This window comes from Pelodiscus sinensis, chromosome 5 (assembly GCF_049634645.1).
Source record: "Pelodiscus sinensis isolate JC-2024 chromosome 5, ASM4963464v1, whole genome shotgun sequence".
Lineage (NCBI taxonomy): Eukaryota > Metazoa > Chordata > Testudines > Trionychidae > Pelodiscus > Pelodiscus sinensis.
In genome coordinates, this window is record NC_134715.1 from 119,642,811 (window position 1) to 119,669,701 (window position 26,891).

At 45.4% G+C, this 26,891-nt stretch overlaps 1 long non-coding RNA gene across 1 annotated transcript in view; it reads left to right on the plus strand.

Annotated features, from left to right (window-relative positions):
• LOC112547699 (uncharacterized) overlaps positions 1 to 13,721 on the plus strand; it is a 149,584-nt gene extending 135,863 nt beyond the window's left edge. The window contains exon 4 of the long non-coding RNA XR_012903916.1: positions 12,662 to 13,721. This is a non-coding gene — a long non-coding RNA (uncharacterized LOC112547699). The remainder of the gene's footprint in view (positions 1 to 12,661) is intronic.
• The last annotated feature ends 13,170 nt before the right edge of the window (positions 13,722 to 26,891 follow it).

Consider the following 26,891-nt stretch of genomic DNA (forward strand, 5'->3'; position numbering starts at 1 on the left):
TGGGGCTGAGAGCTCCAGCAGGGCTGCTACAGCTTGAGGTACTGGTGAGAAGAGCCCTAGTGAATGGGGAGAGATGCTCAATGAGGAGGCTGTCACCCTTCCTCCCAGACCTTGCCTGGTCCGGAAAACTCCCTTGTCTGGGAACTGTCAGGTCCTGAAGGTGCCGGACCAGGGAGCTCCAGCCTGTAATAAGAAAATTTTGAGAGAACACTTTAACCCAAGACAAATGGGGACCATTTTCAAAACGTAAGTATGGGTTTGGGCATATCTGAGGGACTGACAGTCAAGGAAGCCCAAATGACACTAAGGGTGGCTGTGTTTAGACTCCTGCTTTTTTTCGGCAAAAGGTATGCAAATTTCACTCCTCAATTTGTGTATCTTTTTCCAATAGTTTTGTCGGAAGAGGCTTTTCCAAAATTTGGCCCGTCTACACTGGGCCAAATTTTGAAAAAAACCTCCTTTTTTGGAAAAGACCTTCTTCCTCATGAAATGAGGAAGACAGGGCTTCTGAAAGAGCGTGTCTGCTCTTCCACAAAAAATGTCAGAAGAGCAGATGTGTTCCTTGGACCTCTAGTATCCTGGAAAAACCCCGTAGTCTAGACATAGCTGGTATGTCTACACAGCAGGGCAAAAGTCGAATTAAGCTATGCCACTTAAGGTATCTCAGCTTAAGTCAAAATAGTTTAGTAGGCTTTTGGTGCTGTCTACACAGCAGAAAGTCAAAGGATGAACACTCTTTCTTCCACTTCCCTTACTTCTTGTGAAATGAGGGTTACAGAAGTTGAGTAAGAAGTCTCCAGCTCGCCATTATTTCAAAATAAAGGCTTGCCATGTAGACATGTTCTTTGTTATTTTAGAATAATGTCAGTTATTCCAAAATAATGCTGCTGTGTAGACATAGCCTACGGGTATATCTACACAGCTATTAAAATCCCCTAGTTGGCCCATGCCAGCTGACACAGGCTCTCAGGGCTCTGGCTAAGGGGCTGTTTAACTGAAGTCTGGGCTCTAGAGCACTGCGAGTTTTCCAGAGCTTGGGCTGCACCCCAAGACCAAGGCTACATCTACATTGTGCTCTCTTGTGCAAGAACATATGCAAATGAGGCGCGGTGATATTAATTGCCGCTTATTTTCAGGCAGAACGGCTCTTGCGCAAGAGGGGGGTTTTGTGCAAGAAGGATCAATGTAGACTGCTTCTTCTTGTGCAAAAGCCCCTTGCACAAAAATGGCAGCTCATTAAGTATGCAAATGAGGTGTTATGATATTCATTACTGTGCCTAATTTGCATATGTTCTTGCGCAAGAAAGCGCAATGTGGGCACAGCCCAAATGTCTACACATCAGTTTAGCTCTTAACCTGAGCCCATGTGCCCAAATCAGTTGGCATGTGCCAGCCTCAGGTGTCTAATTGCAGTGTAGGAATACCCTAAGTGTACTAAAGATACTGTGAGAGCTGCCAACTTGGCTGACACAATAGGTTTGAAGTTGAACTGAAAAGTCTGCTCCCTAGCTGGGTCTGTAACACACCAGAAGATGCAGTATTAAAGAAACAGGATGATTTAAAGGATAAATTAGCAGGTTGATCTGCTACCAAAATGTATTGAATATCAACAAGAAGGCAAGCATTAGATTGTGTTGTGCAAGGGTATGAGGAGGAATGGATCTGGGTAGCAAATTTAAGAACAGGACTGTATAGGTACACAGGAAATTATTTTCTTGTAAAAAGATTGAGCAAACCTGGCAGTATTTAGCTGTGTTCAGTCAAAGACTGAGAGAGAACTAATAAGCTCACCATATAGGGCCTGATTCTGCTCTAAGTTACATAGGTTTAAATTGGGAATGGCTTAGTAGAAATGAGTGTAGTAACAGTTGTGCAAGCAAGATTAAAATCAGACCAAAAAACATTAGAGAGGAGATAAATGTATTGTTAGAGTAAATAAGGTGAGAAGAAGGCAGCCAAGCACAGATACAATGAAGGCTAGGGAGATAACTTGCCTAGAGGAGACGTTGGACTGTTGTGTTTGGTGTATATGGTTAGAAAGTCTGAGGTTTTCAGGCAGCTGGAGATATTGTGGAAAAAGAGCAGAGTGGTATAGGGAAGATTAGTAATAATACCTCCACTAGATCAGATTAGCTGCTAACATGGAAAATTACCTCACCAGATTGTTTTAGATCAGTTATACGGGAAGTGAAAAATTTGGAGAGACTGCCACAATCCCAAGGTAATATGTTCCCTGGCTAATACTATAGAAGAGCCCATGAAAAAAGGAATGCAATGGAAGTATAAACGCTTATGCCCCAGAGTGTCATGTTTTATAGTGCTTAGCATGATGGGGGCTTCTTCCATGACTTGGATGTGTAGGCATTACCACAATATAGACAGTAATAATTTACCTCAAGGCTGTTCTATACCATTCTAGCAGTATAAAGGAGCCTGGGGGAGGGCTGGGATGGTACAGCAGCCAGAGGAGCTCCTAGCATTCTGCTCTTCCCTCACTGCCTGCTCCTCCCAGAGGGAAAGGTGCAGAACACCCTGCCCCACCCCTCCAGCCCTGTCTTCCATCAGGGCTGCTGCTGTATGGAGGAAGAGATGAAGCTCCTCCTGTGGGCAGGTCTGAGGCTGCTGCTCCTTTGCCTGCTGGCAGGAGCAGAACAGGGAAAGTAGAACTGCTGGCACCTCCACTCGTTGTTGTACCACGCTCAGCTTTCCCCCCCAGGTAACATGCCATGGGGAGAGGAGGGTGTGACGGACCGGGCCGGGTCTGGGCACTGCTGAGGACATCCGCTCAGGCTGAATTGCTCAATCAAAACCATGGACTGCTTACAGCCCCAGACTGGAGACCTTTCCCAAACAGGTCACAAACAGCCACACAGAGTGCTTCAGCTGCCAATCCAGCCAGCAGGAAGCCTCATAAGCAAAACCCCTCGGATACCCCAGCTCTCCCTGTGCCACAATCAGCCCTGGGCCTACTCACAGGTGAGGGGCTATAGAACCCAATCTCACCTACCCCAAATGGGTTCTTACAGTCCCAAGAAACCAGCCACAGATTCCTGGTCAGTTTACACTTTGGATCTTACCCACAAGAGCATGCTGGGCCAATCCTTTAGAATCTAAAATCTAAAGGTTTATTAATAAAAGTATGAGAGTAAGGTTGTTAAGGATAATACATTATATGCACCAATCACCAAGTTCTTGATGCAGGCTTTCAGCAGAGATGTTATAACTGCTATCTTAAAAGTCTCTGGTGTACATCCTATGACAGGATGGGTCCACGATCCTTCCCAGCTCTGTGTCCCTCGCAAGGCTGCACATGCGATCAGTAGCAATATTGAAGACAAGATGGAGTCCGACATGGCACTTACATATCTCTCCTGGTGTCTCCCTAGTCAGAGCAGGCCACATGGTCAAGTGACCTGTCTGTGTTTAACATGCTGGCAGCCATTATGCCCTGTCTGTTTGCATGTTTCCAGACGCATTCCTCAGGTGTATATTGGCCTCTCTGAGAGCCATTGCACATGGGACTGTGCTAGTTAGCAAAGTCATTAACTGAACAATTGTTCTTTACAACAGGCAGTCCAGGCCAGTATCAGCACTGAATCCATATTCATAATTCCACATACAGACATCATACAAGTACATGAATAGCATACATGGAATCAGTAGAACATAAGCTTTCATTTGACACCTCACATGGCCCCCTTTGCACTTTGGGGCAAACACCCTCCCCCCCGTGGGTGCAGCAGTTATCTGGCTGCTCCCCTTAAAATCCAATAACGTGACAAAGGGGCAGAGAATGGGGGCCCCAAGTGTGGTGATGTCACATGGGGAGGTCACATGCCCCCTTAGCAGCTGGTGTCTCTTACTCCCTCACCCTTGCAGCAAGAAATTTATTTTAGAATCATAGACTACTAGAACTGGAAGGGACCTCTAGAGGTCATCGAATTCAGTTCCCTGCCCTCACAGCAGGACCAAGCACCATCTAGACCATCCCTAATAGATGTCTATCTAATCAGCTCTTAAATATCTCCAGAGATGGAGATTCCACAACCTCCCTAGGCAACTTATTCCAGTGTTTAACCACTCTGACTGACAGGAAGTTTTTCCTAATGTCCATCCTAAACCTCCCATGCTGCAGTGTAAGCCCGTTGCTTTTTGTCCTATCCTCATATGCCAAGGAGAACAATTTTCACCCTCATCCTTGTGACAGCCTTTTAGAAACCTGAAAACTGCTATCATGTCCCCTGTCAGTCTTTGCCTTTCCAAACTAAACAAGCTCAATTCTTTCAGCCTTCCTTCATAGGTCATGTTCTCTAGACCTTTAATCATTCTTGTTGCTCTTCTCTGGACTTTCTCCAATTTCTCCACAACTTTCTTGAAATGTGGTGCCCAGAACTGGACATAATACTCCAGCTGAGGCCTGATCAATGCAGAGTAGAGTGGAAGAATGACTTTTCATGTCTTGCTCACAACACTCCTGTTAATGCATCCCAGAATCATATTTGCTTTTTTTGCTTTTTTCACACTGTTGACTCATATTTAGCTTGTGGTCCACTATGACCCCTAGATCCCTTTCTGCCATATTCCTTCCTAGACCATCACTTCCTATTCTGTATGTGTGAAATGGACTGTTCCTTCCTAAGTGGAGTACTTTGCCTTTGTCCTTATTAAACTTCATCCTGTTTACCTCAGACCATTTTTCCAGTTTGTCCAGATCATTTTGAATTATGACCCCATCCTCTAAAGCACTTGCAATCCCTCCCAGCTTGGTATCATCTGCAAACGTAATAAGCGTACTCTCTATGCCAATATCTAAATCGTTGATGAAGATATTGAACAGAAGTTGTCCCAAAACCGACTTCTGCAGAACCCCACTTGTTATGCCCTTCCAGCAGGATTGTGAGCCATTAATAACTTCTCTCTGAGAACAGTTATCCAGCCAGTTATGCACCCACCTTATAGTAGCCCCATCTAAGTTGTATTTGCCTAATTTATTGATAAGAATGTCTTGTGAAACCATATCAAATGCCTTACTAAAGTCTAGGTATACCAAGTCCACCTACCCCAATGGGTTCTTCCAGTCCCAAGAAACCAGCCACAGATTCCCAGTCAGTTTACACTTTGGATCTTACCCACAAGAGCACGCTTATCAAACCATATCAAATGCCTTATCCACAAGACTTGTTATCCTATCAAAGAAAGCTATTAGATTGGTTTGATATGATCTGTTCTTTACAAATCCATGCTGGCTATTACCTGTCACCCTATTATCTTCCAGGTGTTTGCAGATACAAAAGACAGGACTATGCAGCACTTTAAAGGCTAACAAGATGGTTTATTAGGTGATGAGTTTTCGTGGGCCAGACCCACTTCCTCAGATCAAATTGTGGAAGAAAATTGCAGATGAATTCCTTAATTACTTGCTCCATTATATGTCCTGGCACAGAAGTTAAACTGACTTGTCTGTAGTTTCCTGGGTTGTTCTTATTTCCCTTTTTATAGATGGGCACTATATTTGCCCTTTTCCAGTCTTCTGGAATCTCTCCTATCTTCCATGATTTTTCAGAGATTATAGCTAAAGGCTCAGATACCTCCTTTATCAGCTCCTTGGGTGCATTTCATCAGGCCCTGGAGACTTGCAGACATCTAACTTTTCTAAATGATTTTTAACTTGTTCTTTTTTTTATTTGATCTTCTAAACCTACCCCATTCCCAATAGTATTCACTATATTAGGCATTGCTTTATAATCAGACTTCTTGGTGAAGACCAAGGACTTGCCCCACTGCACATATAAGTATGGTAGGCAGTTCTTCCCCCAGAATGATCAGATTAAAACCTGGATCATTTCAGGTATCTTGAAATAATTTCCTGGGAGCCTGGGGACAGCATATATACAATTTAGATTGTCTCAGAGAAACTGGCATATATGAGCACTTTAATAATAATCAAAGCTGCTCAAACTCTAATACTTGGCATAGATTTAGCCCCATCTAGGGTTTTAAAATGTCATCTGCACTACTATGGTATTGCCCGAAATAGTCCTCAAATGTCCCTATACATCTGTATGCTTAATGTTTCAAACTTGGCTCAGTTTTGTTATTGATTATTTCCATTAACTGCGTAAAATAGCAGGATTGAATAAAGTGAGGAGTTGCTGAAATCACTTCTGGTTGCAGAATCCCTCCAGAGACTTTTAGGACATTTTTTAATGATTGAGAATAAATAAAAACATAACATCTGTGTTGCACCAGATGGCCAAGTGATATGTCAGCTGAAGGACTGCATTGCTTCTTTATAGCTGTCTCGTCTCACATGGGGACTAATGAAAGGCAGGATATTAGGGTGAACAACTTCCCATTAACCTAGCCTGAAACTGCATATGGATGTTCCATGACAATCACTGTTGTCCTACCCTTCTCCTTTAAGGGACTTGGCTAGTGTGGAGTGTGAGATTAGTGACTGAGATGTATGTGATTTGACACACATGGCTGTTAGGTGACCTGATAGCAAGTGTGAAAAATCGGAACAGGGTGGTGTTGGGAGGTATTAGGTACTTATATAATAAAAAGTGCTGACTGTTGGGACTGTACCTGTAAAGTCTGGACATCTGGTCACCTTACGTGGTTCAGTGACACTTGGGCTATGTCTACATTTGGATAGCGGTCATCTAGCTAGGGCGCCAAAACTGGTGGGGTATGTGTGATAGCAATAGCATGTGGTAGTGGTGAGCCATGTCATGGGCTACATGCCCTAAGTAGAAAGATGTCCATACCCTATGGTCACATACTCAGGGCGTCTATCCCATGCTACTGCTCATTGCTGCCTGTGTTGCTTCAGCTACACTATTATGAACAGCGTGCTAGCTAGAGGTCTATCAAACCTCCTAGCTCAAAGTGACAACATGCATCTCGGATCTTTCTGTTTTTATGCAGGCCTTGATGGGTAGCATTGTTTGTTCTTGTGTGTTATATGAGCCATATTTTTTGATAATTAAGGCCACATTTTCAGAAGTACCTTGTGATGGGGTGTCTATTCCTCACAGGCTCTTCAGAAGGGTTAAGGTGGTCCTGAGAATCTGAGAAACTCCTGCAGTCCAGGAGGGAAAGTAATTTAAATTTCTTACAGGTACTGTCTATTGCAATGAGAGCCAAAGGTTGGGGAAAGGGAGGGGTGGGCTACCCATGCATAGCACCAGTCCAGGAACCTTACCCATATATGGTGGCTGGGAGCTTCCAGGACATGGCTCCCAGCCTTCCACTCTCTTGCTGGTGTGCCAAACCAGGGTGCACCAGCTTACTTTCACCTTTGCAGCAATGTTCCTGAAATGTGGGCCAGGCTCAAAAGAGAATGAAGCCCAGCTGAGGAGGGACTGGGAGCAGATTATAAATAGATTAAGTTGAGAGCAGAAGTGGACTATGAAGAGAGAGTCTGCCATCACTTTCTGGGACTAGAGAGAGAACAGATACCAGGAGAGCCCAGCAGGATGCCTGGGAGTGGAGTAAGTCATCTTCTGTCAACAGCAATTCCAGGCCCATGACAGAACAGTCAATGGACCCCTCCACCCCCACAAGCTGTACCTCCATGGATGCAGTCCGCCTGACATATGGACTGTGCTGCACCTGCACTGGCTGGTGCCTAGTGAGCTGCCAGCTGCGCTGCTGGGTGGTCTCTTCCATCACTGCCAAGGCTTCCAGATGCCAACCAGGTAGGGTTGTCAACTATCTAACCATGCAAAGCTGAATACCGTTGCCCTGCCCCTTGCCCTGCCCATTCCCTGAGGCCCCACCCCCACTCCCACTGTTGCACTTATCAAAATAGAACTAACAGAATCTTGTTTGGGGGCTAAGGCAATATGCCATGTTTATTGTGAAGCAGAATTAATTTACTGTCCCTAGCTACTACAATGATCCACCACACATACAGACACTCATACACACAGTTACGGGTTATAATTACCAGCCTCAGTTGCTCATGCTAGTCCACTGGCCAGGTAGCCTGGACATGAAGAGGAGAGCTGGGCTGTGTTGGTGCACACCAATGCTCCTAGAGGATGACTGTAAAACTGAAAGACCCAATCCTATAGTTTTGCTCCCATATTTTTATATGGTTTAGTCCTTAGATCCAATCTGTCCCACTGCCCCAGGGCACTGTATGACCATAAGCCATCAGTTAACAGCAGATGTGACTTAGCTCTTTTTCTTGATGGGGTTAGAATCTGCTAACATCCTCCTGCCATGGTTGTTGACTCACACTTGGCTGTGCAGACTAGTGTGGTGATCTCCTGTCACAGTCAGGATACTGTTGGGATTCACCAGTCCATCATCCACATCCATGAGAGCTCCCAGTACAGTACAACGATTTGTTAAACAAAGATCCCATTTTTCCAACTTCTTTCATACTGATTTCTTAGCAGGATGCCCTTGAATACCTGCCTTGTGACCAGTGTCACCAGAGCTGTATCATTGGGAGCAGTGTGGTCTAAGGGAAGGTGAAAGCACTGTGGATATTGACTTAGGAGCTTTGTGAGTTGCAGCCTTGTATCAAACTTCATTAACCTCTGCAGGATGAAAGACATCTGGTGTTGGAGAGAGTGACTTATCCGAGTGGATGATGCTTTCCACTCATCAGGTGGTTTCTAGGGTTTTCTCCAAGGCCAGACCTTTTATCATTAGGAGTTGTTCATGAATGTTAGAACTTTTAGGTTTAGAACTCTTAGCGTATCCTGAAATAGCTATCCCGTGCCTTCACAGCAAGCTCGTTATTTCAGGCACACTATTCCGATGTCCCTGTAAACCTCATTCTACGAGGAGTAAGGGATATTTCAGAACAGCACTTTATTTCGAAATTTGGTGCTGTGTAGACAGCACCAAATGACAAAATAAGCTATTCTGAAATAGCATTGAAATAAGTTATGCCATTTGCGTAGCTCAAATTGTATATCTTATTTTAAATTATGGTGCAGTATAGACGCAGTCTTCACAACAACTGGATCCCTAATAATTTAATTTGTGAAACTGGCAAATTCGCACATTGCACTTATGTAATGCAACTATGTACCTACCGAAGGGCTTGCAAAGCATCTGCACATTGGACTCATTAGAACTTGATGTGTTTGGCAACAACATTTAGTAGAGAATTAAAATGAAAAGCAGCAACATATGGAGTTGCATCTTGTAAGCTGGTAACAGAAGAGTTATACTTAAAGACTTGTTGCCCTTTCAGGACCATTACTGTTGGTCAGATTGACACTGACCTTTACATGGGTGCCCCCTCATGCATTACAGAACAGGGATAATTACTATTTATAGTTCTCAGTGTTCCAGAAGCTGTTGGATTTGTTTGTGCCAGGGTTTGCAAATTGTCCCATTGGGGCCGGGGAAATAGAGATACTATGACTGCTCCCCAAATCTAGCTCCAGCTGGCAGTGAAGGGGGGTTATGAACACCTTCCAAAGGAATAGCGTAGAATGGTCTCTCCATCTGCTTCCAAGGGAAATCAAGGAAGGATCATGATTTCTGAGGCACAGTCTATCCTGAAGCTCTCCAAGTGGTCTGGACCTATCCTGCATTTAGTATGGGCTTATAATTGAATGTCACAGCCAGAATGTTAACCAAAGCACTAAGATTTTATTTTTCTTCTTGTTACTACATAAAATTGCATATACTTAACAGTGTGTTTGAGTTTCATGATCTATTACATGCTCACTATATTAAAAAATTGTTCCTTCAAGATAAAGTATCCTAATTGCTAAACCCCACGGTACCAACTGATTGTGTCGGGGTCCATTTGAGGTACAGCCCTGGCAGAAACTTTTTTTGCTTCTGGTTTTAGTTTTTCTGTACCCACTAGGAGAGAATGTTTGAGACTTAGCTGGTAATGATTCCTTTCCTTCCATCAAGAGGAGGCCACTTGAAATATTATTTTTAAAACAAACAATTCAAAACACAATCTGTTCTATCCAGTGACATGACTCACAGGACAAAATCTTCCAGAAAATAAAACACCATTCTTACAAAATGAGAGTTCACCCAAAGCATTAAAAGAAACTGGTATTTCTCCTAGACACTGAATTGATAATAATATAACCTTCCTTCAGCCCAAGTGACAAAGCTTCCAGCTACCTCTCACCAAGGTCTCCTCTCTGGACGTTCCTCCAGGGCCTGAAGAAGCTGCTGTTTGAAGTCCCCTCCCTTGCAATGAGGACTCCTGTTGGTGCCCTTACTCATAAGTTCTTAAGATAGATAGGTTCATCTGTCCCACTTCTGAACCGCCTTGCTCTATCATAAGCTCCTCATCCCACTAAAGCAGGCTCTGAATATGCCTCCAAGAAGAGTGACTTGTCCTGTAATTGCTCCTTAAGCCCTTCCATCCCAGTGCGGGGTTACATAGGCTACCACAATTGGAGGTTGAAAAAGTGGGTAAATGACAGCCGTCACAAAGTAGTTTCCAGTTCATAGATCTAAGGCCAGAAGGGACCATGGTGAGCATCTATTCTGACTTTCTGAATAGAGGAGATTGTAGAACTTCTCCAAATAATTCCTAGAGCTGATCTTTCAGAAAAACAAACAAACAAATTTTGATTTAAAAATGGTCAGTGCTGGCAAATCCACCATGATCCTTGATAAATTGTTCCATTGATTAATCACTCTCACTGTTAAAAATGTTCTTCCTATTTCCAGTCTGAATTTGTCTAGCTTCAACTTCCAGCTATTGAATCATGTACCTCTCTCTGCTAGATTGAAAAAGTCACTATTAAACATATGTTTCCCATGTTGGTATTTATCAACTATTCAAGTCATGCCTTAACCTTTTTCTTGTTAAGCTAAATAGACAGAGGCCCTCCTTCTTGAACTGTGGGCCCCAGAACTGAACACAGTATTCCAGAGGTGGTTGCACTAGAGCTGAATATAAACTTAAAATAACCCCTCTGCTCCTACTTGAGATTCCCTGTCTATGCATTCTAGGATCTTTCAGCCTCAGAGCCACAGTGGGAACTCTGTGTTCAGTGGCTTATCCACCATGGCCCCCAAAGCTTTTCCAGAATCCCTGCTTTCCAGGATAGAGTCTCCTACCCCATTATTATGACCTGTATTCTTTCTTCCCAGATACATATGCATATCTATATTAAAATGCATATTGTTTGCCTCTGCCCAATTTATCAAGCGATCGAGATTGCTCTGAATCAGGAACCTGCATTATTTAATTAAATTCTTCTCATTATTTATCACTTCCCCAATATTTATGTCACCTGCAAATTTTATGATAGAGAATAGCATGTTTTCTTTCAGATCATTGATATATATGTTAAATAATGTAGGGTCAAGAACCAATCCCTGGGGCACTCCACTGGAAACACACCGTTGTTTAAAGAATGGATAATTGATGGCAGAATGACAGAACTTTCCCTCACTGAGGGCTGTAGGTGATGATTTCTATAGGTTTCCTAACCCTATTCATAAACATTTTTATTATTCCTAATATCTGCAGAGAAAACATCTTAGGCCTTCACACTATTCTGTGGGAATTTTGTCTTCAGCTTGAAGGGGAGCATGTTTCAGCCTTTTATTACCAGATATCTTTAATCTGTATAAAAGTCTTAGCAAGAAACACATCTCTGTTTCTACTTGCTTTTACTTTTAAACCTGCCAGTTGGAATATAACAATTGTGCTTACATGTCAGTGTAGAGTATACAGAGCAGTATAAACAAGTCATTGTCTGTATGAAGTGTTAGTTTGTACTGACTTCACTGAGTGCTTTTTATGTAGCCTGTTGTAAAACTAGGCTAATGGCTAGATGAGTTGATGTACCCTGGGAAGACCTCTGAGTACCTCCAGGGGTACAGGTTCCCCCTGGTTGAGAACCACTGACTTAAGCTATATCTTCACTACTAGTGAGGGGTATCATTCCTCTGCTTGAGTGTATATACACATGCTTGAGTTCTCCTCTGCCCCAGTCACACCTCATCCAAAGCCATATATCCTTGGCTCTTCCTAGAATACCCATTGAATAAAAGGTTTTTGCATTGTGCCCTAAAATGAGCTATTCGACCAACAGGGGGAGTAAATTCTAGAGGACATGTTTTTAAAAGGGAAGCTGATCTCTGGACTCCAAGCTATCACTCAGCTCTCGTGTCCTGTCACTGCATTGGGACAGAAATCAGACACAAACAATTAAAGGACACCTCATGGCAACTGCAAAATCTTCCCTGAGGAGAAGAGCCATTGCCCTCTCTTAGCAATCTCCCCCCCCGCACCGCTCACTCCCACCAGGAACATCCAGAATAGCTTCCACGTTTTCTGTTGTTAATTTCCATCCGATAGAACCATTTCAGCCACAACCGCGTGGTTTTCAACTTTTGCTTTTTATGAGGGATTTGGTGCCAAAAGATTTGGAACTTTCCTGCCTTTGGTTCTTTATTAAAGAGCAAAAATCTGAAACCAGTAGAGCAGTGAAGGAAAGTTCACCACAAGTTACCACATGAAGACTAGATCTTCTGGCAATGTGAAGGCTATTTTTAAAAAAATCATTAAGACCATACGGAATGCTTCTAAAGACATCTATAAAATTCACTTTATAGCAACAAACTCCCTTTTTATATATACATGTACCATTTTAAAATCTTAACTGTTGAATCTTAGCTGACCTATTTTATTTTTCTCCAGGTATTTCTGACGAACCTATCACCATAGTACCCCTACTCATTCAAGCACAGTGTGAGAGAAACTCTGCGTTTGCAGTGTCCTCTTTCTATGCCCTGGATGCCATTTTGAATCCTCTCTGCAGGCATTTCTGGAACCACGTAGGAGGATGATTGTACTTACTAATCAACTTCATAGGGATACTTTGAGGCTTATTTTGTCATTGTTTGTACAAAGCTTTGAAGACATAAAATCTACGTAAGTATTATTTGTCAAAGTGCAAGATACTTAAGAGTTACAGTTGGTAAATCAGGGTAGCAGAAATCAAAGGAATCATAAAATCACAGTCCTTTGTCAACGAGAACTATTTGTTAAACACAAACAACTATATAAAGCAGTCACTAACAAACGATCTTCTTCACAACTTGAGTTCCAGCTTTATCTCCCTTGCTTACCAGGAAACACAACCTGTGCAGAACTCCATTCAGCCCATTGACATTTAGTGAAAACCTATAATTGCAATAGATATACCATAAAAGCATCATATTCACTACTGACTGAATTTAGTCGTTTAGTAAATCTAAGTGATTTTATAGTAAAGAATAAGAAATTCAGTCCTTTCTCACAACAGGCCAACTTAATATTTATCAATGATTTCATTGTTTATCTTGCTTTAGAGCAGGAAGTTGTCTACTAGGCAAATATCGCTTTTAGCCTGTTAAAAATCTGAGTGCTGAGCACTTTGTACTTGTCCAAAATGTCTCAATAAGATATAGGACAGTTTGTGGAATTGACAGAGTTCAGCCAGCTTGACAAGTTTCTTCAGGCTGTAATGAACCCTGGAATTTCCGAATTGCTGAGGAGAAGAAATAGGTTTAATTAATTACAGTAAAAGTTGTTCTGATCAGTATGACCATATGCAGATGTAGAGCTATATGATTGTACACTTCCAGATGGGGACAGTTAACTGTGCTGTAACTGCTTGGGTTTTCATCCTGAAGGCCTATAAAAATCTTCTGGTAGGTCGCCCACACACTCAACCTCCAGAATTCAATGGGACTTGACACTGCTGGGCAAATCGCAAGTTTAGGCACTAAATACTCTGGTACCACTATAACGTCAAGGATCTTCATAAGGGGAAAAGCTGTTTCTTCCCTGTCCATCCCTGAGAATTTATATCTTGAACCCACAGGCCAAGCCCAGAAGCAAACAGAATGTAAACTTTTTTTTTTTTAATTAGAGAAAAGGGATAGATATGTTCCTTTCAGAAGCAGGGGAGTCTGGTATGTGCTAGGAGAGAATGGGCACTGGAGATAAGGAATAGGAAAATGAAGGAGATGGGGATCAGTGGAGTCTCAGACTAGATGAAGGCAGTCAAAGCAGAGCTGGAGGTCAGGGCAGAGAAATAAAAGACTGGAGTCAAGTGAGAGAAAAAATGTTCTGGTTGAGTGAAAAGTAGGAAAGAAGCCGGATAGGAGTTGGCAAAGGCATGAAGGGAGGATGAAAATAGATCTCAAAAAATTCACATCAGACGTATGTTTCAGAACAGCCTTAACCTACCCTTTACTTATTGCACCCGCAATTTTGTGGGTATCGCTTCAGTGGAATTAGTTACTGTGCATAAAGATAAGCACATGCATAAGTCTATGTAGGACTGGGGCCCAAGCAATCAGTTACAGCAGCCTTTTAATTTCATTTACACTTGAACCTATTTAAGCCAGCAACCCTAGGAAAGAGGGTATGCCAGATTAAGGACGTTTTGTGGATCATGGATGGTGCCAGGATGGGGCCTGGAAGAGAGAGAGAGTGCATGAGGGGGATAGAGGTGGGGCACTTATCTGGTGCCCTGCTCCTGGGTACTCTTGTGGCTCCATGCTTCCCACTGCTTCCAGGCACCACCTCCCGTTGCTATGGGAGTGGTAAGGAAAAGCTTCTGGTGATGTGCTTCACTGTGCTGCCATTTGCTAAGCTGTTAGGGGAGGGAAATGACGGGGAGTAGCAGCGCACAGAGCTGCTTCCTCCTCCCCCTGCCAGGGTCCGTACCACAAGTGTTCCCACATTAGGAACACCTGGAGTACGGAAGTCCAAGTGTGAATGTTTTATGAGTAAATGTCTGTTGATGTTGGTAAGGCCCTAGGAGCTGGCCAGATGGAAATGAATTGAGCAGCAATGGTCTTATACTGCAGTTCAATTTTGGATTAGATCTGTGATAGCAAACCTGTTGGTGTTTGTACTGAAAGAGAAAGAAGCAATGTCTGCTAGGCTGCTCTCTTGTCTCCTTCCCACCTTAACAGAGATGGATGGCATTTTTCTCAGCCACTCCTCCCCCCAAGTCCAAATCCAGCCACTCAGTTCTGTCCTTCCCCAGTCCATATGGGGCAGTCTCTTTTTATGTGTCCCAGTCTCCTGCATTAGTAGCAGATAATTTCCTCTGCTCTCCTCCCTTTTCTTTTCTGCAAGCTATACCCCAGCCAATTTTCCAATCTTCTTTTCCAGCGCCGGTCTATCAGATGGAAGCACTGTCTTCTGGGGAAAATCTCCTTCCTCCCACTCTGTGAGTTTGACCGCTGCCTTCAGAGTTTTGGGCCAATGGCTCCAGATCCGCACATGGGTGTTCTCAAGGAAACTTTGTAGAAATTTCTCTAAAATTACGGAGTCCATAATTTCACTTACAGGCAGCATATCTAGCTTTCACCAATAAGTAGCCCAATACATTAATGTTTAAATGAATGTCCTGGGCCATACATCTCCAGCCTATCCAGTGGCCCAAATATTCTGCTGGTACTTTTCCATAGACTGGCCCATTCAGTCTAGTATGGCTGACTTGACACCATAGCCTCTGGACTGTTTGTTAATCAAGGCCATGTAGGCCACTTGTGCCTTCTGGCATCAAATAGTATGCTAACTTAGCTGCCCACATTCCTCTCTCTTGTTGATTTTCCCAAGTTTATTCTGTCACCCTGTCCCTCTTTTACCCTCCAACCCTCTCCGCACAATTCCCAACAAAGTTCTGTTTGTTTTAACCTCTGGGCTGAGTTCTTGTGAGTGGGGAAATATTACCTATCCACAACAGCCTGGGGAAGTGATTTAGTTTCCCAGGCTTCTAGATGGAGACTTGAGCTTCAGAAGGAACCACTAGATAATTGCACGTGGACTTTTTTACTGGTAAAAATATTCACGGAAGGGTACAGCCATGATAACTCTGGAAGATTCATGATCTTGCTATAAATATTAGCTCTAGCTGCTGCTCCAGAATGAGTAGAGGTGTGGAAAAAATGAAGAATAAAGAGGGGGAAAAATAAGAGAATGGATTTTTTTTCCTCCTCACAGTTTTGAGGGAAGCTTCAGGATGGTTCTCATTTCATCCTAGCATCTACCACAAGCACAACTGAGCAATGTAGGGAAAATGTGTGTTCCGATAGCTTTGTGTGTGTGCTTTAATAATTCTTAATGTGCTAAAAGACTTCATGTGAATATATTCTCAGGCCAATGTGGTGGGATAACGTGACATCCCTTTCCCTTCTGCACCCCCAGTTCTGGTATAATGGAGGTCATTATCAGAGCCAGCAAGTCAGGAAAACAAATCAGAACAAAAATGTAGGGAGTAAATTAAAAAATGTCTCCCTTTCATAATTCCAGGCCACAGAATCTAAAATAAGCACAGCAATAAACCACTAAGGACCAGTCTGATCATTTCTAACAAAGCTATGGTTTTGTGGTGATTTCCAGTTCAGTCTGGAAATCTGCTTACAAGGGGATGGCTCATTTCCTATCATTTAACAGTACTAAGAATGGAAAGGAAATGGTCCGTGAATGAAGTCTTATGTGCGCTCAGCTCTCTCATATGTCCGACCTAGAAGGCAAGATTGTTTGGATCACTTCCTCAGCATTTCCTACACCCCATCATACAATTCAAGTTATCCTACCAGTTTTCATGCTGCCAAATTCATTCAGGCAGCTAGCCAGTAGTATTTATTGACCAAATAAAGGATATGTTCTCCTGTTAGTGGCCATATCTCTATGAGGCCCTCAACTTATCTACAAATGAAGATCATCTTTGATTCTACATTCATCCCAAATAATTATCACTTTTCTTTACAACAGTACATAACATAGTAGCAGTGATCTCAGTGAGAATTTGGACTTCAGTAAGGCAAATTGTGATGTGTTTGAGGATGTGGCTGCAATATATTTTGACCCTTACAAAACTATGTTGTATGTTTGGTAGCAACTTACCACCTCTTAGAATTATTGCTACATTACAGAAGAGACAAAAATGTGTTCTGATGGCTTTTGTGATGGAATTCTATTGTTTTTTAGAAAGAATTACAATAATAACTAATCACATTAATAACAATTTTAAATAAACTTACTAAAATTTCAAACCTAGGCACCAAAGATGAGGCACCTAAATTTATATTTAATAATTCTGGATCATTAATATATTAATAAATGTTAGTAGATACTTTATCTGATAAACATTACTCCATGAATATATTTATATGTATAGTGTGTGTGTGCATGCATAAACTATGATCAGTTCTCATAGACTCATAGACTTCAAGGTCAGAAGGGACCATTATGATCATCCAGTCCGACCCACTGCACAACGCAGGCCACAGAATCTCACCCACCCACTACTCACCTATATCTCAGATAATGAAGTCCTCAAACGATGGTTTAAAGACCCGAAGATACAGAGAATCCTCCCGCAAGTGACCCGTGCCCCATGCTACAGAGGAAGGCGAAAAACCTCCAGGGCCTCTGCCAATCACCCTGGAGGAAAATTCCTTCCTGACCCCAAATATGGTGATCAGCTGAACCCTGAGCATGTGGGCAAGACTCACCAACCAGACACCCAGAAAAAAGTTCTCTATAGTAACTCCTATCTTCCCACCATTGGCCTATTTACCACTGATAGTGAAAGGTCAATTAATTGCCAAGATCATGTTATCTCATCAAACCATCCCCTTCATAAACCCATCTAGCTTAATCTTGAAGCCAGATAGGTCTTTTGCCCCCACTACTTCCCTTGGAAGGCTGTTCCAGAATTTCACTCCTCTGATGGTTAGAAATTTTCGCCTAATTTCGAGTCTAAACTTCCTAATAGCCAACTTATATCCATTTGTTCTTGTGTCCACATTGGTATTGAGCTTAAATAATTCCTCTCCCTCCCTGGCATTTATCCCTCTAATGTATTTAAAAAGAGCAATCATATCTCCCCTCAGCCTTCTTTTGGTCAAGGTAAACAAACCAAGTTCCTTGAGTCTCCTTTCATAAGACAGGTTTTCCATTCCTCGGATCATCCTAGTGGCCCTTCTTTGTACCTGTTCCAGTTTGAATTCATCCTTCTTAAACAACTTCTTAAACAAGTTCTAGTATTTAGGCTCCTAAATAGGAAATTAAGCAGCAACTAAGTCTGAGTTCAGAATGTAGGGGTTCCTCTTCACAATACAAAGCAGAACCAGGTTGAATCTCCACCCAATTATCTAGGAAAACTGAACACCACCCTGGGTGCCTTTAAGATACAATACTTCCTCACTCTAACACATAGAGTTTATGAATAACAAAAAAAACCTTTTATTAAGCATTAATTTAGGGAAACACCACCGTCTCCACCTTCAACAGCGTGTGGCCATAAGCAAACCCAACCTCACAGTGCATTGAGCAGTGTCATTTGCCTTAGTTTCCCACCTTATGGTGTGAAAGTTTGATAAACAAATGTCCCTCCCCTCTCCTGCTGCTGCACCCTACTCACAGTTGGCTGACCTTATGTAGCGAAGACCCAGAGTTCAGAGGAGCATTCATGGGGGACCACTTTGCACCCTTGAAGGAGGGAGCTCTTGAGCAATGCACAGTCCACAACAGAGGTAACAACCCATTCCCATCTTCACTGGCATCGTTACCCCTAGCTTACCTCAGTCAGGACATGCTAAACGCAGTTCTGCTGCCCTTTGCTCCTTCAATAAGGATAACATTTCATTTCCCCTACATTCAAATATTAGAATGATTTCTAACCCGAAAATCAGCCCCCCAAAATTCATCATTTTGGCAAAGCAGCTCCATCCACTGAGCACCTACGCAGAGTGGGTATGTCCATGCAAACACAGTCAGCTCCTGAAATTGTTTCCCCCAACTCATCGCTGGATGTCAGGGGAGAACGCATTCAGGGCCTCCTTTACATCTGTATTTAACTTTAGGTACCCAAGTATGGGTTAGATTATAGTTCCATCACCTTAGCAGTCACACAGAAAAGGAATTCTGCTGGCTGCATGTTACACATGGACCTTGATTCTGCCCACTTTGCTCCTTTCCACTACTCCGCATCCACCTGTTCCCAGCAATGGTGGAGGAAACATACTGCCTGCTTTCCTCGACCTGCCTAAACCCAGTCTGGGTACTCCAAGGCTGTGAGGACTGCAGTGTGTGTCCCTTTCATCCTTGCATGAATGTGTAAGATGAGGAACAATTATCATGTTAGTGTAAATGCCCTTTATTATATGCTGGGGACAGGATCTGAGCTATGCTTTCATTAAGTGTGTAAATGGGCAATTATTTGGGGTGACAAAATGTTATATAAAATAAATGTATTGTTCTTACTCGTACTCTAAAATAACCTTATTGAAATAAAATGGGGGGACAAAAACTAAACATATTCACTTCAAAATCTGTTTTATCCCTTGGATTGCTGGGATTTTCTTCGCCATTTTGATACAGTGCATTATGTTTTCCTCTTAATTCAGCTGTGTGTCTGGAAGATCAAGGGTGTTGTTTGGATTCTTCCCTTGCTGGAGTCAGCCATCTTCATGAGACCCAAAGATACATGCCGAGGCTGCAGCATGGACTTTGTGATTCCCACAGTGCCCTGGAACCTCTTTTTCCTGACTTTCTGACTTTTAACGCACTTAACTGAGTCAGCAAAGTGTTTTTTTTAATTTTCTTTATCTCTTCTAAATCCTTCCATAGAGTGCTTCCAGGCCCACTGCAAGCTTGTTTAGCAAGCTGTGGGTAGAGGGTTGTGAACATAACTGGTTAGGAACCTTCTAACAATCATGTACTGTGTTCATAAACAAAGTTAAACAGATGTTCAATATCTAGCTTGTATGAAATACTGCCAACATTGTATTAGATGTTGAACTAATAGTGAACTTTCATAAAGCTGGTCACATCATAAACTTCCATTAATTACTGTTTAAGCAGCTATAAATAGCTTTATTACAGGTTCCGAGCAAGGTCTTTACTGTCCCTTTGGTGGCACTAAAAATTCATGTTCCACTTCACAACCTTCTGACAGAACTACTGAAGGGTTTCACCTTTATACCATGTCTTCGTCAGATGGTACACAAAAGGTGGAACCACTCACAGTAATACAAGGCAGTTGGGGTATGTCTACACTGCAAAGTTAGTTTGAACTAACGGACGTTAGTTCGAACTAACTTTCTGAGGCGCTACACTAGCGCTCCGTTAGTTCGAACTTAATTCGAACTAACGGAGCGCTTAGTTCGAACTAGGTAAACCTCATTTTACGAGGACTAACGCCTAGTTCGAACTAGCTAGTTCGAATTAAGGGCTGTGTAGACCCTTAATTCGAACTAGTGGGAGGCTAAGGCTTCCCAGGTTTCCCTGGGGCCCACTCTGGCCAACACCAGGGAAACTCTATTGCCCCCCTCCCGGCCCCGGAGCCCTTAAAGGGCCACGGGCTGGCTACTCACTTTGTGCCAGTTGCAAGGCTGCAAGCACCCGTGCCTGCACAGCCTGTACCTGCCACAGGATGAGCCAGCCATCCGAGGGCTCCCAGCCCTCCACTGCTCCCCACGACCAGCCTGGCGGCTCCCAGGAGCCTGCCCGGGGGCGCAAAAGGCGGGCGCCCGCCTTGTCAAGTGTGGAGATCGTGGACCTCATCGAGGTTTGGGGGGAAGCCTCCAATGTCCACGATCTCCGCACTAGCCACCGGAACGCAGCCGTCTACGGACGCATGGCTGCCAGCCTGGCCGCCAGGGGCCACCAGCACAGCCGGGAGCAGGTGCGCTGCAAAATAAAGGACTTGCGGCAGTCCTACTCCCGGGCCTGCCTGCCAGGGGCCGACCTGGAGGCCTGCCCCCACTTCCAAGCCCTGGACCGCATCCTGGGGGCTCATGCCGTCCCTGCCCCCCGGGACGTGATTGACCCCGGGGCAGAGGGACCGCTCCTGGACACAGAGGAGGAGGAAGAGGGCTCTGAGAGCCAGGAGCCTGCCGCCAGCCTGCCCAGGACCCGGGACCCCCGAGGAACGCCACAGACCCGCTCGCCTGCATCATCTGAGGCCGGGGAGGCGTCCACCTGTGAGTACCCTCATTTTCCCCTTATGTGTACGGGGGGTTGGGGTGAGAGGGAGCCCCGGGACCGTGCGCCTGGGCCTTGCCCACCACGGAGCAGCAGCTGGGGATCCTGCAGGGGCCCTGGCCTTGCACAGGGGAGCTGGGTTTCACACACCTGGGCCCCTGGGGTAATTGACCGCTGGTCTTCTTGCACCACAGCTGCAGCACCTGGGCCTGCAGGGCGCACCACACCGCCTGAAGCAGCCGCCCGCGCCCGAGCAAGCAGGACAGCCAGGAACCAGGAGGACTACCAGAGGCGGCACCTCCGGTTCCTGGATCGACAGCTCCATCTCCAGGACCACTGAGTCCAGGAGGACCTCAGGCTGCGCCGGAGGAGTCTGGAGGCCCTGGAGGAGGCCCTGGACCGCTTTCCATTTCCTCCTCCCCCTGCTCCCCATCTTGCTCCCCCTCTTGCTCCCCCTGCTCCCCCTGCTCCCCCTGCTCCCGCTCCTGCTTCCGCTCCTGCTTCCTCCACACCCCCTGTCCCCTCTGCCCCCCCCCCACAACCATTCCCCACCGACGCCCCCGGACCCGCAGTGTGGCGAGACGGGAGAGGCAGCCGGACTCCCACCCCTGAGCTTTCCTTTCCCTTCCTCCCTTCCCTCCCCTCCCCTTCCAGCTCCCTTGTCCCAGGTTTCCCCCTCCCTTCTCCCACCTTCATTCCTCCCTCCCCCCACCCCAGTTCTGTGAAATAAACAGACATTTTTGTTTGAAAAACAGGTGTCTTTATTTGACAGTAGGTAGGGAGGGGAAAGGGAAAGGGGGGTAGGGTGGAAGAAGGCCCCGGTGGGGCATGCAGGGAGAGGTCAGTCCTCCTCCTCCTCCACCAGGAAGCTCTCCCGCAGGGCTTCCCGGATCCGGACGGCCCCCCGCTGGGCTTCCCAGATGGTGGCGGTGCGGGGCTTACCGTAGTGTCCAGCCATGCGGTCAGCCTCAGCTATCCAGGCTGGCAGGAAAGCCTCCCCCTTCCGCTCACACAAATTGTGGAGCACACAACATGCCGCCACCACGGGAGGGATGTTGTGCTCGGCCAGGTCCAGACGGATGAGGAGGCATCGAAAGCGGGCTTTCAGTCGCCCGAAGGCCCCCTCCACCACGATGCGGGCCCTGGTCAGCCTGGCATTGAAGGCCTGGCGGGAGGGATTGAGGTGCCCCATGTAGAGCTTCATGAGCCAGGGCTGCAGTGGGTAGGCGGCATCCCCCACCAGGCAGACGGACATGTCCACGTCCCCGACCCTGATGTGGCAGTCGGGGAAGAAGGTCCCGTCCTGCAGCCGCTGGCACATGGAGGAGTTCCGGTACACCCGTGCGTCGTGTGCTTTGCCGGACCAGCCCACATTAATGTCCGTGAACTGTCCCCGGTGGTCACACACGGCCTGCAGGATCACAGAGAAGTACCCCTTTCTGTTGACGTACCGGGACGCCTGGTGTTCCGGGGCACGGATGGGGATGTGCGTCCCGTCGATGGCCCCCCCGCAGTAGGGGAAGCCGAGGGCGCTGAATCCCCGGATGACGGCGTCCGGGTCGGCGAGGCGGACCACCCTGCGGAGCGGCACCCGGTTGATGGCCTTGACCACCTGCGGAGAGAGACACAGCAAAGCGCCAATCAGTGGGGCGCCCGGGTGGCTGGGAGCGTGCGTGTCCTGGCAGTGCCCCGCGCCCCACTCCCGGAAGCAACCCCCCTGGCGGCGTGTAGTACGGCCGGGACAGCCCGACCCCTCCGGTGCGGGGCACTTTCGCCTCCTCCCGCCCCCCCTTTGTCCCTGGGGTGGCCCATCCCCTCCTCGCAGTCCCCCTCCCCCCGGCTCGGTGGCCGACGAGTGCCGTACCTGCATGAGCACCGCTCCGACGGTGGATCTCCCCACGCCGAACTGGTTCCCGACGGATCGGTAGCTGTCCGGCGTGGAGAGCTTCCAGAGGGCGATGGCCACCCGCTTCTGGAGGGGGATGGCGGGCCTCATGCAAGTGTCCCTTCTTTGCAGGGCAGGGGCGAGCCACTCGCAGAGCTCCAGGAAGGTGTCCCTCCTCATCCTAAAGTTCTGGGTCCACTGTCAGTCGTCCCAGCGCTCCAGGACGATGCGGTCCCACCAGTCGCTGCTGGTGTCCAGACGCCAGACGCGGCGGGGCACGCCGGTGCCGGGGCCCCGCCGCGGCTCCTCCACGGCCCCCAGGGCGGCCAGGTGGAGAGGCAGGGGGCTGACGTTCCCCAGGTGGTGCCAGGCAGCCTCGAGCCATTGCTGGCAGGCTTGCAGCAGCAAGTCCAGAAAGTGCACCAGAAGGTGCAGGGCGAGCCGTGGCTCCATGTTGCCACCTGCGGCGGCCCCCCCCCCGAAGGGAAGCACCGACACAGATGGGCACAGAGACTAATGCTTTGCTGTCCCTCGGTGAGGTTGGCAAGCAAGCAGGAAAAGCTGAGAACCGGCTGTCCAGGGGGGTCCCTTTAAGCACGAGCCTCAGATAGCCTCAGACAGCAGCCACACAAAGCAACTACTGACCTGATGCCCTGCCAGAACCGGTTTCAGCTGCCCTTAAATGCCCCTCTGCGTCCAATCAGTGTGGACGCGCTAGTTCGAATTAGCAAAACGCTAATTCGAACTAGTTTTTAGTTCTAGACGCGTTAGTTCAAATTAGCTTAGTTCGAATTAACTAATTCGAACTAAGTTAGTTCGAACTAGCGCTGTAGTGTAGACATACCCTTGGAGCACCGAACTGGGCTAAGTACTAGTCTATGTATAGACAAACACTGGGTTTGAGAGGGAAAACTCTGATAGCTATACGAGCACCTTTTAATGATACAGAGAGATTTTATGAAAGTAAAATAATTAGAGGAAATGAATAAGGGCCTGCTTTTGAGAGGCCCTGAGCCCTTGACCTCACCATTCATTGCCTTCCATGGAATTGCAGGTGCTCAGCATTTGTGAAAAACAGGCACATTATGCTTCATTGCTTTTTATTCTTCCCTGTAATTTCAGATCTGATACTCTCACATGTGCCGCTCGCTTTGTCTCCCTGCTTCACAATCAGTCCCAAAGGAATAGAATAATACTGACTTTTTCAAGAAAAGACTGACCATGTCCAAGATTTTCTTGATATTCACCTTCCTTCAAACATCCATGCCTGCTTACATGGGTTTCAGCTATCATCTCTGTATCAATGAAGAACACATCTCTGATCTCTGACCCTACACCTCTAACCAGTCCTGCATCTCAGCCTATGTGTGTGACATTTTCTCCTGAGTGTCTTGCTATGCACTTAAATATAACCAAATAGAACTGAAAGCTTTGACTTTCTTCCTGAGCAACACCAATAGAAATGGTTGCTATTTTCCATTCAACAGTTTTTTAAATTAAAAATGGCCTTTTTATTAAAATGACAATTTTCTTATAAAATGTTTGTCTTTGTCAAAATAGTTCAATGTTTTCTACTAAGGGAGTGTCTACACTACCAGTTTATTTCAAAATAAGTTATTTTGAAATAGTAACTCCCAAAATAACTACTTTGAAATACGCCTATTCCTCTTCACAAGCAGGAGTTATTATTTCAAAATAACAAGCCTCTTATTTCAAAATAACAGGCTTGGTAGTACGGACACTTGCCTTATTATTTTGAAATAAGGAAAGGTATTTCAAAATAACTCCCAAGTGTAAACATGCCCAAAGAAAACAAAACCTGCATTTTTTGGTTTGTACCCTCCACCTTTATCTTTTCCCCTTCTCTCCCCTCTCTTTTCCTAAAAAAAACCCCCCTGATAATGGGGAGGAACTGCAAATCACATATCCCTTCCAAAATATATTCACCATTTTTCAACCAGTCCTATGCACCAAATTCCATTTCCCTGGTGGCAATATGATCATACTTCCTCTCAGGCAGGCCTGTATCTAGATGCCAGTTACCTAGCTTATAAATGCTTTGAGGCTCTTTTTGTTCTGTGTTTGTACAGCACCTTATTTATAACTAAATCTCCTATGCTACGTGTACACTATGATCCTCTTCCACAAGAGGAAATGCAAATGGAGCTCTTATTTGCATATGCCCCTCTCTTAGGGTATGTCTACACTACCCTCCTAGTTCGAACTAGGAGGGTAATGTAGGCATACGCACTTGCAAATGAAGCCCGGGATTTGAATTTCCCGGGCTTCATTTGCATAAGCGGGGAGCCGCCATTTTTAAATCCCCGCTGGTTTGAACCCCGTTCAGCGCGGCTACACGGGGCTCGAACTAGGTAGTTCGGACTAGGATTCCTATTCCGAACTACCGGTACACCGCGCTGCACGGGGTTCGAACCAGCGGGGATTTAAAAATGGCGGCTCCCCGCTTATGCAAATGAAGCTCGGGAAATTCAAATCCCGGGCTTCATTTGCAAGTGCGGTATGCCAACATTACCCCGCTAGTTCAAACTAGCGGTGTAGTGTAGACATACCCTTCTTTGCATTTCCTCTTCAGATCCCTTTTGCGCAATGGAAATTGCTTCCTGTGGCTCCCCTTGGCTGCAATGATGAAATGGAGCCAATGAGAGCCACGAGGCTCTGTGGCTGTGGCACTAGTACGTAGTCAAACTGGGTCAGCCAGTTAAAGAGTTTCTGAAAGTGTTTTCACAGAACACTTTCAAAAACACTGCTGTAGAGGGCCCAGTTTTGTGAGATGTAAAATGCTCTCAGCTCCTATTACTTCAGTGGAAGTTAGGGAACTCAGCACTTTGCAATAAATTCTAAGCACCTGGGAGGATAGTGCTTTACCATCTGGAATATAGTCCTACCCTACTTAGTATCCTATCTTAGGCCTCTAATATAAAAAAGAAAAAGAAAATTATAGCAACAGCCAAACCAGAACCTTTCTCTGAAATTTTTCCCATTCAAATTTGAGCCGTGCTTTAATTATGACTTTTGGATTTTCCCTCCTATATCCATTTTTTGCCAGCATCCAACATCAGCCTTTGTACTATGTGTCACTTACTCTGTAGCCATTGCTCAACCATCACTCAGGCCTGGAGTGCAAAACAAAGCTGCAAAATTTAGAAAAACACACAATCCTAGCTGCAGCCGAAGCAAGGAGATAACAGGGAGCAAGCCAGGAAAACAGATAAAATGCATTCAGCTGCTTCATTTATTAGTGGACAGAACAGCCCCTTTGAGGAATTCCATCTTTTTTTGTGTCTTTTCCAACCACTTAGGTGTTTTTAGAGCTGTAGATTGAGGAAGGCTTCCAGATAAAGACCTATGGACCTCTTTGTAGATCAACAGCAACATTCAGCATTCCTCTACACCACCCAATCAATCGGCTTCAACTTTCTTCTGGAGGAATCATCTCTAGAGGTGAAGAAAGAGACAAGATTCTTCTTCACATGTTCATTCAGTGCTTGGCTTCTTGGAACATTACCATTGCTTTATTGTGACATGGATGCTGGTCCATGATATGTCTGCACTCCAGTTGAAGGTGTGATTACAGCATGGGTAGGCTTTGATCTAGCTAGCAGATGTACGAATATCAGTGAAGCCATGGAAGCATGGCATCCGCATGCGTTGTACAAACCCATGCTAAAGTCCGTGCTGTCTTAGCTTCACTGTTAGCAGTATTCCTGCTAGCTAGATTTAAGCTAGCTCAAGTATGACTATATATGTTTCAATCTCACCTCGGGTTGCAGTGGAGAAACACCCTAAACCAGACTGGAATCTGCCACATTGGCCACTGAAGAGAAAGTCCCACTCAGACACACACACACCCAAACTCATCACTTATCCTGATGAATTCTGGGAAAACTGTATTTTCCAGTCTGTCAGGCAAATACTTAAGAAGTGCTACACACACAATGTATTGAGAGAGTGACATGTGTACACATATATCTCTTTGTAAACATTAGTCAGGCTGGCAGACTGGAAAATTCCAGTACTCTGTGGTTT